The sequence below is a fragment of the Podarcis raffonei genome, chromosome 17, assembly GCF_027172205.1.
Source record: "Podarcis raffonei isolate rPodRaf1 chromosome 17, rPodRaf1.pri, whole genome shotgun sequence".
In the NCBI taxonomy this organism is placed as follows: Eukaryota; Metazoa; Chordata; class Lepidosauria; order Squamata; family Lacertidae; genus Podarcis; species Podarcis raffonei.
In genome coordinates, this window is record NC_070618.1 from 14,565,487 (window position 1) to 14,580,519 (window position 15,033).

Consider the following 15,033-nt stretch of genomic DNA (forward strand, 5'->3'; position numbering starts at 1 on the left):
GAAAGAGTTTTTCTTTTCGAATTTACAAGATCAGATTTGAATCGGGAAATTTCTGTTGAGAACCCCTTTTGTTTGTCAGATTTAAATTTTTCAAAAAACTGATGGTATTGGAACCAGTCTGAAATGTGTACTCTTATTTCCTCAAAGTTTTTTAATTTAAATAAATGGATTATTCATTGGGCAAACTAGATACCCTAAGTGTGTGGGTATCACTTCTGGTATACCTTACAGGGCTAGATAACAGAATGTGAACTGCTCCGAATGCTTGAAACAAATTGCATAAATCCTAAGTAATATCATCAAGCCGACTCATGTGCTAAGAGGCTTTTGAATGCCATGCGCTCACCTGCATGCCACATGAAGGACTGTCAAATGAAGGGTTTTCGGCTGGCAACACAGCTACACGGTGACACACACACACGACTTGCATCTGTATCAACAGACAAGACTAATACGGAAGGAAAAGTTGGTTTGCAGATAAACTTCATTTGCTTTTGGGCTACCCTATTTGTAAACCTGGCCTGTTTATAAGTGTTGGGAGGGGGGATAATTTTATTTTGCTTCATAGGGAAATTTGTATCAGATGTTCTGATTGTAGGGCTCTAGCCCCCCAACATGATTTGATTTTTTTTTTTAAATCCTGCTTTTCTGAACTCCAATCACAAAATGAAATCGCCAGTGAATGCAACCAAAGATACTGTTTTTACAACCCCCCCCCCCCCTTTTCCCAATGCATAGAGACAGTCTGCTTCCACCTGGGAGAAACCGGCCACAAGGGGATGCTGTAGTACAGGAGAGTGTTGACTGAGGGGCTGTCTGAAAACCTCCGAGCAGAATGCCCTTATTTCACATGGTTTGGGTGTTTTTATGTCAACAGAGGTGGATGCTGCCCACAGGGAGAACGTAGTCTCAAAAGAGGATCATTCGGACCCTGAAAATGATAACACTAGTCTGATGATGATTGCAAATGTTCCACGTGACACTTGATAAACCCATTTTGAAATCTCGCAGAGCTGATCCCCTAGAGAGATCAAGTTGCAAAGGAAGGGGAGAACTCTTGTGTTTTAATAGCTGGGGATTTAAATGATTTGGTTTAATGAGGGTGGTCTTTTTTCCAAACAATAAAGTGAGGAGAACAAATTGTGTCAGTGTTCTTATTCATGAATTTCCTCTATAGCCCAACTCTTTTACCCCTGTTTTTTTAGGAAGTTGGAAACTGATATTAAAAAAAATTGGATAAGGGTGACATTTTCATGGGCTGATGGTATTGCCGTATTTAAAATATTTAACTCCCACGCAGCCATCCAGCCACAGCTTCCAAGCATCTGGTCAGTGTGTCTGGGGCCAAGACAGGGCGGCCGTCCATCAATGGATAAAGCTGTGTGTCATCAGCATGTTGATGACAACACAGCGCAAAGCTCCAGACAATCTGGGCAAGGGGGCGCATAATGATATTAAAAAGCACTGGGGAAAGGATTGTGCCCTGTGGGACTCCACACACCAAGGAGTGCCGTGGTGACAGCTCCCTCCCTAGCGCCACCCTCTGTCCCCGACCAGAGAGAAACGAGCGCAGCCATTGAAGGACTGTGCCCTGGATCCCCACATTGGCAAGGCGGTGGTCCTAAAGTTCGTGATCAACCGTGTTAAAGGCTGCTGACAGATCTAAGAGAATCAGCAGCCTCGATCCAGCTGTCTACGGAGATCATCTGTTAGGGTGACCAGAGCTGTCTCGGTCCCATGACCCGCGCGGAAGCCGGACTGGAATGGATCCAGAGCCGATGTTTCATCCAGAAGCCTACCAAGCTGTTCGGCAACTGCTCTCTCAGTTACCTTACCCAGGTACAGAAGATTCAAAACCGGGCGGTAATTGGATAGATCTAAAGGATCTAGAGGGACGTGGGTGGCGCTGTGGGTTAAACCACAGAGTCTAGGACTTGCCGATCAGAAGGTCAGCAGTTCGAATCCCCGCGACGGGGTGAGCTCCCGTTGCTTGGTCTCTGCTCCTGCCAACCTAGCAGTTCGAAAGCGCGTCAAAGTGCAAGTAGATAAATAGGTACCGCTCCGGTGGGAAGGTAAACGGCATTTCTGTGCGCTGCTCTGGTTCGCCAGAAGTGGCTTAGTCATGCTGGCCACATGACCCGGAAGCTGTACGCCAGCTCCCTCAGCCAATAAAGCGAGATGAGCTCCGCAACCCTAGAGTTGGTCACGACTGGACCTAATGGTCAAGGGTCCCTTTACCTTTACCTTAAAGGATCTAGAGATGTTTTCTTTAAGAGCGGACCCACCACTGCTTTCTTCAACTCCTCTGGGAAAGTACCCGTGCCAAGGGACTGATTGATGATCTCACCCAGGGGGACCCACACCTCGTGTGGATGACATTCCTGTTACTATTTAACAGTTGACTTCAGATGATGATGATGATTTACTAACTTGCAATTTCTCCCAAGTTCTTACTTCTCAGTTCCTGATTGCTTGGTCATTGCTCTGTGGTGGGAGCATGGAATTCTTCCATCAGCTGGGAAGTCTTTAACTATTAATTGCAGAGTTGGTTGCAAATTTTGCAAAGCACAGCTCGTGAGCTGCGCAGAGAGAAGAATTTGCCTGCAGCAACATCCACCTGAGATGAATCGGAACTTGCATCTAGCCAATTGCTAGGGTCTGCCATTTTCACATATGTACTTTTAATCGGCTGCTCTCAAAGGTCTGAGATGGAGTAGAGGTTTGGCACGAGAAAGGCCACATTAATGAAGAGCAATTGTGATTATTAATTAATAGCAGCAGAGGCTAATGGACTTTGAAACAGATTTGCAAGGGACAAGAGGACACAGCAAGGAACAAGAGGACATAACGTGAGACCCACGTTATGAGGGAATGGGAAAAGCTTCGTATTAATAGTAAACTAGATCAGAGTAGTACTTTAACACTGAGCAGGCCAGGTGCACACTTTCTATGCTCCTCTGACACTCTGCTTTCACGTGCACAGACAGGCATGTACAATATTATTTCTCCACTACACAAATAGCCATTAAGGTAGACTTTCTGTGAATCACAGACTGCTGCTCTGGGAGCTGGGAGCCTTCTCTGGCATAGCTGATAATTTGTCTACATATTGCCTGGACTACGAGAGAGCAGACAAGAAGAAGGGGTTTTAGCTTGGTGGCAGAGTATCTGCTTCACATGCAGTATGTCCCATGTTCAGGTAGGGATGGGAATTTTTCCTGTCTGAAATCCTGGCATCCTTGCCAGTCCCTTTTAGACAGAGCTGAGCTAGGTGGGCCAACAACTCACTACAAAGTCCTACGTGATATCAAAGGACAAACTGGAAAACATTTCATTTTGAGGTGAGCTAGCTTGCCTTGTGAGGTGACAAACAAGTAAACCTGCTCATTGGTGATTCTCTAATTAGGAATTTTCCATTTAGCAGAGTCTCCAAGTGTCCCTATTTTCCAGGGACAGTCTCAGATTTGCAGAAGCCATCTCAGTTTTTGATTTGATCTCAGAATGTCCCGCTTTTCCTTAGAATGTCCCTAGTTTCACTGGAGAAATGTTGGAGGGTATGGAGTTATACAACCCCTGAGCCAAGGAGCTATGCAACCTTTAGAAGACATCTGAAGGCAACTCTGTAGAGGGGAGTTTTTTATGTTTAATGTTTTATATATGTTGGAAGCCACCCAGAATGGCTGGGGCAACCCAGTCAGGTGGGCAGGGAAGAAAAATGTTGGGGAAATTTGTCACTACGCTTTTTGGAAATGTCTTGTTCTATGCCATCACACTTTTCCCCCCTCCTGAATTTGATGATTTTCAGTCCTGGCTGTGCATTTAGATGTTAACGGGTGGGATTAATTTGTCCTGGCATGCTGCTCTCCCTTAGGGTGACAATTAAAGTCTTCATAAGCGCTCACTCCAGGAAGCCAAGTTAGGAGTCCTGTTGTTCTTTTCCTCCAGCTATTCAAACCTTCCTCTGTGGCTTGTCTTTCCTGCTGGGGTGTGGTGACTCTTCAAAGGAGAAGCATGATGAAGAAAGTCTTCAAAATTCTTAGGCAGAGGCATTGCACGCCAACATGGGAGTGTTTGAGAGTGCCAAGAAACATGTGTTGGTGACTCATGGTTTAAACCAATGCTCACCGAATAGGCAGAACTGTGGGTGCTTTGTAGGAAAGCATTTAAAATTCAGGTGCCAGATTCACCACTGAGAAAAATTGAACTCTGCCACATAATTAAGAAAATTTAGAACTATGCAAACTTTACCATTTTGCATAATTTATTCTGGTTGTGCAAGACATAGAAAAAAGGATGGTGTTACGCAGGACACTGAAGTCGAAACCCTAGCCATCAGGAATTTTGCCATCTCTTTAAGTTGCATGCGTATCTAAATTGCCACAAGGGCAAGAAGGTGGGCTGTTTTTAAATACAGTGGAACCTTGGTTCTCGAACTTAATCCGTTCCGGAATTCCGTTCGACTCCCGAAACATTCGAAAACCAAGGTGCAGCTTCTGATTGGCGCAGGCGCCCCGGAAACAATGTTCAATAAGTTGGAGTTCTTGTTATTAAATATACCAAGAAAAAAGCACACCAAGAACTCTGGCCAATATAAGTTTCAATAGTGGGAGTGGTCCCTACTCGCAAATCAATAGTCAATTGTAACAAAAACTAATCCATTCAAAAGTATGTATTCTGACAAGGATTACAAACTCAAGATACACGTTGATCTACCCACACTTAGCTGATGAAGGTGAATACGGTACATCGAAACAGGGCCCTGTCCTGGCTTCTGATCTGTAATTGACTTCTGACTTCTGCTCAGTGATTGAAACTAAGATCTTCACGTCAAATCTGACTATGGACTAACATGAACTTACCTCTGTTCATAAACTCTTATCTCTAATTCTGTAACGAATTTTTGTGTTATACATATCCTTATGAGTTTGAGTTTGTAATCTCTGTTTGAGTTTGTAATCTCAATTTGAGTTTGTAATCCTTGTCAGAATACATACTTTTGAACGGATTAGTTTTTACCCCAGAAACAATAGTTGACAGCTTCATCAGACGTTCGGCTTCCGAAAAATGTTCAAAAACTGTAACACTTCTGGTTTTTTGGCGTTCGGGAGCGATTTGTTCATCAAATAAACTGTTCGAGAACCGAGGTTCTACTGTAATAATCCCTCCCTGAAATTCCACACCCAGTGCCATATTCTGCAGGTTTCCTGCACTCCCAGAGAATTGCAGTGACCATGCAACATGTCTTCTTGGACTTGAATACACAGAAGCGTCTTTAAAGATGAAAGTATCATTTTGATTGTGAAATGGCTGTTTACACCTGAGATGGAACAGACATGCCCACATCTCTTCAATAACTTGCTGGTTTAATTGCATATTAAAGGATATAAGGCACAATCAGCCACAGTTAAGCATGTTCACAGTCCGCTAATTCCATGTGGAAGATGAAACACATGATTAAATGGTGTCCCCGTCCCGCCATGTTTTTAGATGCATTGGGCTCTTCTTGGTGGAAGATCTGGATATAAATCTAATAAATAAAAGTCTTTGTAGACAGGAATGAATAAACATTGCTGTTTCTTTCATGTCACTTGAAGCCAGCAGTTCACATGACAGCTGAAAGTTCTGCCTCTTGACTTAGCATGGGGAGAGAACCATCAGTGTCCTAGCAAACATTGCATCTCTCGATGGAAATGGGGTCTAATGTTCAAGGCCACTGAGCACTTAGGCTGTGTTTGAGAACAGGCTGGCTAAACAATCTCCAGGGCTCCTGGCTGTCCAGTGAATTGCAAATAATCAATGGGAGCTGCTTGTGGTGCGGAGAAGCTTTGCAGAAAATAAAAGCCCTTCTGCAATAGCCACACCGTTTTAACAAAACTCTTGTGAGAGATCCAAATATATTTTCTCCATCTGTTGTGAGTGAATTGCATTTCCCCAAAATGTGCATGTATTTCACTAAATGAGCATGCACTGGGAAGTGCCAATTAATTGTGTGATTTTACACATCACAAGGCACAATAGTGTTGTTGTTGTTGTTGTTGTTGTTGTTGTTGTTGTTGTTGTTGTTATTTATTTGACTTGACTTTTTGCTTGCCCTTCACTATACAGTCCTAAGGTTAACACTGTTACAAAACAACAACAACAACCCTAAATTTCGCTCTGCTTAGGCAAAGTGTCTTTCCTGGGACTGGCTAGAGGGGCTGGGAGCTGGGGGCACTGTTATACAGTGGTTCCGCTCCTTCCTCCTGGGCCGTGTCCAGAAAGTGGTGTTGTGGGATGAGTGTTCAGACCCCTGGGCTCTCACTTGTGGGGTGCCTCAGGGTTCTGACCTCTCCCCCATGCTTTTTAACATCTATATGAAGCCACTGGGAGAGATCATCAGGGGTTTTGGGCTGGGTGTTCATCAGTATGCCCTGTGGAACGCCCTCCCATCAGATGTCAAGGAAATAAACAAGGAAACCAACAGGCATCCCTGTTTAGGGAAGTTTGATGTTTTATTCTGTTTTTAATCTGTTGGGAGCCACCCTGAGTGGCTGCAGAAACCTAGCCATATGGGCGGGGTATAAATAAGTTGTTGTTGTTGTTGTTGTTGTTGTTGTTGTTGTAGTAGTAGCAAAACTACTCTTTGGAAGTTTAAAACAATGTTCTCTGGGAAGAAGGATTGACTGTAAAACCATTCAGGTAGTTTTAGTTCTGTGTGAGGACCAGGGGTCTTCTAGCAATTCTCAGCACATTTAACAAACCACAGCTCCCAGAATTCTTTAGGGGAAGCCATGACTCTTTAAAGCAGATGCAGGTGGCGCTGTGGGTTAAACCACAGAGCCTAGGATTTGCTGATCAAAAGGTCAGCTGTTCGAATCCCCACAACAGGGTGAGCTCCCATTGCTTGGTCCCTGCTCCTGCCAACCTAGCAGTTCGAAAGCACGTCAAAGTGCAAGTAGATAAATAGGTACCGCTCCGGCGGGAAGGTAAACGGTGTTTCTGTGCTTCTCTGGTTCGCCAGAAGCAGCTTAGTCATGCTGGCCACATGACCTGGAAGCTGTATGCCGGCTCCCTCAGCCAATAAAGCGAGATGAGCACTGCAACCCCAAAGTTGGTCACAACTGGACGTAATGGTCAGGGGTCCCTTTACCTTTACCTTTATGACTCTTTAAAGTGGTATCACGGGGCTTTAAATCTATAGTGTGCATGTGGCCTATGACATTACCTGGGTTTGTTGCAAAAATTAAAAACAGCTTCGCTGAAAATGCATCATTCCTTTGCCTCTTTTCATTCTGGCCATCTGGCCAGGGAGGAAAAACATCCCACCCAGGCCTGTCAAAATAGCAACCCTATGCGACCTTCTACAGAGAAGTTTCATGCTAATTCATACATGGAAGAGCCTTTTGAAATGACCTGTATATAAACATGTATCTAGGAGCAGAATTTTAAAAGGCTGCAGTTAGGAATATGCATGCCTGAATTCAAGGGGCACTGCTTTTTAGAAATGATAGTGAATTCAGCCTCCTTGCGAAAACTCAGCTATCTCCTGCCTGCTAATGCCTGTATGTTACATCCTATAGGTAGGAAGGCTCTGTTTGCACATGAAAAGGGGGGGGGCACATTTTATTGGCTGAGCTCTGTCACTGTTAAGTAGCCAATCAGAGCTGCTGAGCATTTGCACCTCTCCAACCAGCTTGAAGAAGAGGAAGAGAGGGGGGAGGAAAAATAAACTAGGAGAAAGTTTAACTAGTAACTGACATAGGAAAGTATAAATTGTTGCAGAGTTGCAGAGTTCGACCTGTTTGGCTGCAGCCACCTCACCAACAGGAATTTCTGGCAGAGGCAGAGACAACCATCCAGAAGGTGCGTGCGAAAGAATGTTATACATATTCTGAAAAGTTTATGGAAGTGCGAGATAGAGAGTGGTGTGTGTGTGCATGAGAGAAGCTTGGGTTTTATTACTGGATAATTGTATGCTTATGTTTCCTCTCTCTAACTTATCACAGAAAACCCTTGAACAAAGACTACATTTTGTTGCTGGAAGCAGCACAAAGAAAGTGTGTCGCTTTTGTTGCAAGTTGTCCAGCTGTTGCTTTTAAACCAGTGAATATTTCTTTCAGAAGGTTCCGTGCAGCCTTGATATTGACTTTTAAAACGACAATAGTAATAATCATTCCATGCAAGGGATTTTTACCATAGTCAAGAATTGTGTGCGGTACAGAATGAGTGAAATGGTATTAGGATGAATTGTTATAATATCTGGGGGTGAATTTCTCCTGACTAGAGTTCGGGTCATGCTTCGTATGAGCAAAGTGGTCTGTCCACATGTAAGACATCTGCCAAGGGTATCTCTACCATTCATAGGGACCCTTCTTCCCCAAGGCACAAATTTTGCACAAAAATAGAGGTTTCACAGCTTAAAGGATGTCAAGGAGGCGGGACTGGGCTCTGGCAGTACCTTCCTCACTTTCAACCCCCCTTTGTGCAAATTTCAACATTTCCAGCTTGTTATCTTGATCATTGACTGCAGAAAGCTTGTTTTACAATCTGGGGCCCTGCCAGCGAGAACCAAATACTTGCAAGCTCATTTCATCAGTTGCAAACAACATGCGTTGCTGCCTTAGGCAACTGGGATTCCTGCTAAGTCCCAAACACACCCACCTTTCCTTTCTGCTTTGATCCACACTCAGTGCCTGGAACCTTCTGCTTTCGTAAGTATCTTCATGTCTCGCAAAAAGGAGGTGTGTTGTCACCCAAATTCACTCCAGGATTGTTGCAGAAACCAAAGGTGCTGCCCAGACTCCCCTTCGTAATTGTTGGCGACTCCATCCATGCAGAAGACCTTACCACAGCCAAGTGAAATGTAGATACAATACGATAATCTTTATTGTCACTGTCCCATACAGAACAACGAAATTGAAAAAATCTACATCAGACATTCAAAACCAACAAGCCAGCTATCCCAGCCTGGTTAGCCCCCTAAAAACTCTGATACCTCATAATTAAATACAATATACTCCCATAGGGACTACCTTACACTGCGTTTAAAACCAAAATCACCTTTGGATAGAAACTGTTTCTCAGATGGCTAGTCCTAGTCTTTATAACCCTGTACCTTCTTTCAGAAGGCAGAAGCTGAAGGAGATCATTTCCAGGGTGCGCACTAAGATGGGGGAATCTGTGACTACCCAATACTGCTGGACTACAACTCCCATCATCCTTGAGCATTGGCCATGCTGGCTGTGGCTGATGGGGCCTGGAGTACAACAACTTCAGATTCCCCACTGCCTGCCTGCCCACTACCTAAGCATGGCAAAGGTGCTTTTTGAAACGGTGTCGATAACTTGCTTGACGTACACTAGAGTTATGCAAAGCAAAAGGAAAAAACACCTCTCCAAGAAAAGCTTCAAAAGAACAGCGGTGCGAGATTTGTTTGTTTGCAAAAATCTTCCCCTCACACACACACACACACACCCTGTGAAAACTGAAAGGATGTAGACCCCCCCCAAGTGTCCCTGTTTTCCAGGGACAGTCCCAGATTTACTGAAGCCATCCCACTTTCTGATTCAATCCCAGAATGTCCTGCTTTTCCTTAGGACATCCCTGTTTACATCGGAGAAATGTTGGAGGGTATGCAGTCATGCGACCCCCGAGCCAAGGAGATAAGTAACTATACATCTGAAGGCAGCTCTGTATAGGGAAGTTATCAAATGTTTTATAGTGATACCTTGGGTTAAGTACTTAATTAGTTCCGGAGGTCCGTTCTTAACCTGAAACTGTTCTTAACCTGAAGCACCACTTTAGCTAATGGGGCCTCCCGCTGCCGCTGCGCCGCCGGAGCATTATTTCTATTCTCATCCTGAAGCAAAGTTCGTAACCTGAAGCACTATTTCTGGGTTAGCGGAGTCTGTAACCTGAAGCGTATGTAACCCGCGTTACCACTGTATTATGTTTTATATATGTTGGAAGCCTCCCAGAGTGGCTGGGACAACTGAGTCAGGGACATAATATTATTATTATTATTATTATTATTATTATTATTATTATTATTATTATTGACAACTTCCCTATTTTCATCAGGGAAATGTTGGGGGGTATGAAGGATGCCCCCGGAGTTTGAATTTATACACATTTCCTGAGATCTATGAACGTATCCACAAAGAACACAGGAGCAGTAAAGGAAGTGAAATTCTGTGTGTGTGTGTGTGTGTGTGTGTGAGAGAGAGAGAGAGAGAGAGAGAGAGAGAGAGAGAGAGGAAGAGGCAAAAAAGGATGAGGCAAAAAAGAAGTGATGAAGCATTCCTCGGACTCCACCACTTCAAGCTGCAGAGGTGGGGTTCCAGGTAACACAATTTGTGCATACTGCAGCAGCAGTTCTTTTAAAATGCAGCAATTATGCCATGGTGGAGGCTGCTAGGAAGAAGCTTTCAGTTTTCCAGCTGTGGTGCAAAGGCCACCATTTGAATATCCATTGCACCTCAAAAATTGGACCAGAAATAATCCCAGGGTCAGCTTCAGAAAGTGGCACATGGGATCAGGCAGCACAATTGAGCAGTCAATCACATGGCTGCATTCGCTCCAGAAATATCAGGAAAGGATGCAGCCATTCTGCCCGTGATCACCCTTTTATGCCCTACATAATGCCTTTAAATGTCAACAAACCAGCTTTGAAAGCTCAGTGCTATGAGTGAGATCATTCTTCATTTTTGCCTTCATATTTCCAGCATATAGCTCAATCACATGCATCGTTCTAGCTGTGGGAGTGGCAGCAAGTAATGTAAAGTAAATAAAGTAGCAAAGGTCATAGAATTCTACCTCTTGCTACAGGGTTTATCCTGAACAAATTTACACTGGAGGGGTGAAGGGGGTCTTAAAGATGGGACACCTAGGTCACCTAGAATATGGGATCATAGAATTGTAGAGTTGGAAGGGACCCTGGGGGGTCATTTAGTTAACCCCCCTACAGGAATCTCAGCTAAAGCATCCATGACAGATGGCCATCCAACCTCTGCTTAAAAACCTCCAAGGAAGGAGAGTTCATAACCTCCTGAGGGTTTTGTCAATCCTGGTTTAATAGGAAAACTCTTTCTTCTGCTGATACAGAATAAGCATGTGAAGCTTAAAAAGAGGTCCATAGGTCAGTTATTTGTGCTTTGAATGTATGCTGTGATTGCACCCTTAAACAAAACCCACATTTAAGGAATCCCTAATTATGAGGGATGTCCAGAAATTAAGCAAGGTCAGATACTGCGCTTGATCCCCTCAGACTCCCAAATTTGGAGATCAAGTTGTGGGACTTAGCCAGGAATCCCTCCCCCAGCCCCCTGCAAGCATCTTTACACTCTCACAGAACTACAATTTCCAGCACCCTTAACAAACTACAGTTCTTACGACTTTTTAAGTGTGTGTGCTGTGCATGCAGCCCAAATCTTAAGGTTATTTGCCTGTGTTTTTTTTAAGGGAAAGATGGCAGTTTTAACAGTTATGTGCAAGGGTTTGGGTTAGAAAATCCAGGGAGAGATTGCAGAACTGTATGTCTACCCAAACTGCCACAACACCACCTCCTTTTAAGGTGACCTGAAAAATGAGGATGTGCCAAGAATTTTGAAATCTCCCCTTTCTTATTCCCTCAAACGCCTGTACTTTGGTCCCCAGTCAGTTACAACATTAACAGAAGGCAACCTTTGTGCTGATATTAGTAGATATTTTGATCTACTGTGTTTTTTTCTGCTTCCCTAAGCAGGGGCCTGGGGAATGGCCAAATTCCAGCACTATTGACAATTCATGTCAATGTCCTGTTGTACCTTTGCCAGGGACTTGAATGAGGCAAACAGCTTTGTTTGCTTAAAATGCCTCTGACGTCTCTAAACTCGGGACGTCCCGTGGAACGACGCTGCCTTTTCTAGTATTGAACTTTTCTTGTATGGGGAAACATTATTGATTTTAAAGCAGACATAATCATCAGCAGTTATATATGAGACCTGACCCCTAATGGAGAAAAAAAGCCATTTGGGAAATGAACAACTGAAGCAATAATAATAATAATAATAATAATAATAATAATAATAATAATAATTTGTTATTTGTACCCCGCCCATCTGGCTGGGTTTCCCCAGCCACTCTGGGCAGCTTGCACAAAGACCAAAAATACACTAATATGTTATACATTAAAAACTTCCCTGAACAGGGCTGCCTTAAGATGTCTTCTGAATGTCAGGTAGTTGTGTTGTGAATGACAATGAAACCTGTTGTGTTGTGAATGACAATCTTAGAAATAACCAGGGTGACTCTCTTTGTTAGAGGGGCTGTCTTTTTTTTGGGGGGAGCACTATGATCCTTGCTTATTCTCAACTGGGTCTCCGTTTTCATTTGGGGGTGTGTGGAATCCAAGTCCTCATGACTCTAAAGATTAATTACCTTGAAAGCCCAAAGGAACTGTGAAGAGTAGCAGGTCTTAGGTCAGTGATGGCGAACCTTTTAGAGACTGCAACCCAAAACCCACTGATTTATCGCAAAGTGTCAACACGGCAATTTAACCTGTATATCTCATTCCACCCCCCTGTGTGTTTCACGTTTCTTCTCTATGACCGCTGTTGTAATAAATAATCCTTCATAAAAGTTACTGCGTTACATTCTTCATTAAATTATCTTTCCGTTGATATATAATTTTATGGTATAACTCAGTGCTTTTTTTTATTTAAAAAATGTTTAGGGGTACTCTCATTTTGACTCAAGAAAACCACCACCGGTGTGTGGGGGCAGATAAATGAATACAGTTCAAATTGGGGGAAATAAATACAGTGGCACCTCCGTTTTCAAAGAGCTTAGTTCTCAAACTACAGTGGCACCTCGGGTTAAGTACTTAATTCGTTCTGGAGGTCCGTTCTTAACCTGAAACTGTTCTTAACCTGAAGCACCACTTTAGCTAACGGGGCCTCCTGCTGCTGCCGCGCCACCGGAGCACGATTTCTGTTCTCATCCTGAAGCAAAGTTCTTAACCTGAAGCACTATTTCTGGGTTAGCGGAGTCTGTAACCTGAAGCGCATGTAACCTGAAGCGTTTGTAACCCAAGGTGCCACTGTACTTGGAAGCTACAGTCCTGCTGGGATGACAGCGTGCCATAGGTTTGCCACCACGGTCTTAGGTGTTACTGGCAACGAACTGATCTCCCTGGGATGCAAGCCTGGGCAGTGTGTATGGAGGTCCTGGGCTGCCCAGATGACAAGACCCCCATCTTGGACTCACTGATGGGGTCCAAAGGAAAGCAGAGCAATATATTTGACACCAGCTTGACTGCAGGAGTTGCTGGAAGGAGGGGTACAATGCACTATCCTCAGTGCTTTTTTTCCCTTTAAAAAATCTTTAGGGGTACTCTCATTTTCCTACTCATATTGAAATACTGCCCCTCAATGAGGCAAAACTTAGATTCACAAAATGTTTAGGGGTTTGCGTACCACTGCATTCCCTCCAGAAAAAGGCACTGACTATTCTACTGTCTTAGGGACTCCACTCTGGATTTCTGCAGGGTTTACTCCTTAGTCTTTTCTTCTCCCAAAGGTATCCAGGGGCATCTTACCCATAGAGGCTAGTGGTGCAGGGCGCCAGGGCGCCAAGTTCTGGAGGGCACCAGGAAAGAGGCAGAGGCTGGATGCAGTGCCTCCCGGCATCAGCTTGCTGCCCTCACCAGTCTCCGCCATGCCACGCCGAAGCAGCGCCACACCTGGAGCCTCCGCCTGCCGTGGCCACGGCAGCACGAAGTGGCCAGCTGAGCTGGAAGGTGCCGCGTCCAGCCTCCGCCTCTTCTCCACCAGAGGAGCCACCCTCCAGCCACTGCCCACCTCCTTCAGCCCCACTGGCAGTGCCGTCTTCCTTAAAAAAAGGTTGACAACTCTGGGAAACCGGGGGGGGGGGGAGAGCTGTGCACCACGGCGCCGGATATACTTAAGACGGCCCTGAAGGTATCCAACAAGGCAGTGGAGGTTTAGGGTCAGAGTTTTCCATTTCCTAGATGGGCTACCTTCTCAGGTTGACGAGCCTCACCTGCTCCCCGCTTTCCTTCCACATCGCATACAGAAACCCCCTTAAAAGTTTCTAAAAGGTGGAGGTTGACCAAACAAGCAAGCAAAGCAGAACAGTGATCTGCAATCCAGGCAAGGTTTTAGGGATTGCTGTGCCCCTGTGTGTTGCAGTGGCTAAATGATGCAACTCTACCTTGACTTTCTGCAGTTTCAGGTGTTGTCCACAAGATAGCAGTTTAGACTCAAAGCAGCTTGCATTATAGTTAGGCCTAACATATCCACGTGAAACCCAGAAATACTTCCTCTTCCTATTAAACCTGAAAACCTTTCAGCTCCACATGAATAATACCCGGGAAAGAGTGAAAAGCTGTACATTAGCAAACAGGAGCAAAGCAAGCCAGGTGAAAAAAGGGGGCTTGTTAGCATTAGGGCAATGCCTTTGCTGCGTGGAAGATCAAATAGTTACCTAGAAACAAACATTCTAATCTACGCAGATAAAATTGCTGAGACTGCAGTTAAAGGTGCACAGCTTGGTGTTCTGCCCAGCCTGTGGCCTCCCTGAGCACAAAACTACATGTCTCCTGTAGCTAAAGGTAAAGGTAAAGGGACCCCTGACCGTTCGGTCCAGTTGCGGACGACTCTGGGGTTGCGGCGCTCATCTCGCTTTATTGGCCGAGGGAGCCGGCGTACAGCTTCCGGGTCATGTGGCCAGCATGACTAAGCTGCTTCTGGCGAACCAGAGCAGTGCACGGAAACACTGTTTACCTTCCCACTGGAGTGGTACCTATTTATCTACTTGCACTTCGTGCTTTCGAACTGCTAGGTTGGCAGGAACAGGGACCGAGCAACGGGAGCTCACCATGTCGCGGGGATTCGAACTGCCGACCTTCTGTTTGGCAAGCCCTGGGCTCAGTGGTTTAACCCACAGCACCACCCGCGTCCCTTTTCTCCTGTAGCTAGTAGGGATGAGCAAATCTAATTCATGCTAGTTGGGACCGATGGGAGCTGGAAGATAGCAGCATCTGGAAGGCCACAG

At 44.8% G+C, this 15,033-nt stretch overlaps 1 protein-coding gene across 2 annotated transcripts in view; it reads left to right on the forward strand.

Moving 5' to 3' along the window:
- ALDOB (aldolase, fructose-bisphosphate B) overlaps nucleotides 1–15,033 on the forward strand; it is a 166,936-nt gene that overhangs the window by 142,311 nt on the left and 9,592 nt on the right. The window contains exon 1 of one of the 2 annotated variants that reach the window (XM_053371632.1): nucleotides 7,729–7,842. The exons of the other annotated variant lie outside the window; for it this stretch is intronic. The gene's annotated coding sequence lies outside the window, so the exon portion shown is untranslated. Of the gene's footprint in view, nucleotides 1–7,728; nucleotides 7,843–15,033 lie in introns of those variants that run through there. 2 annotated transcript variants of the gene reach the window in all.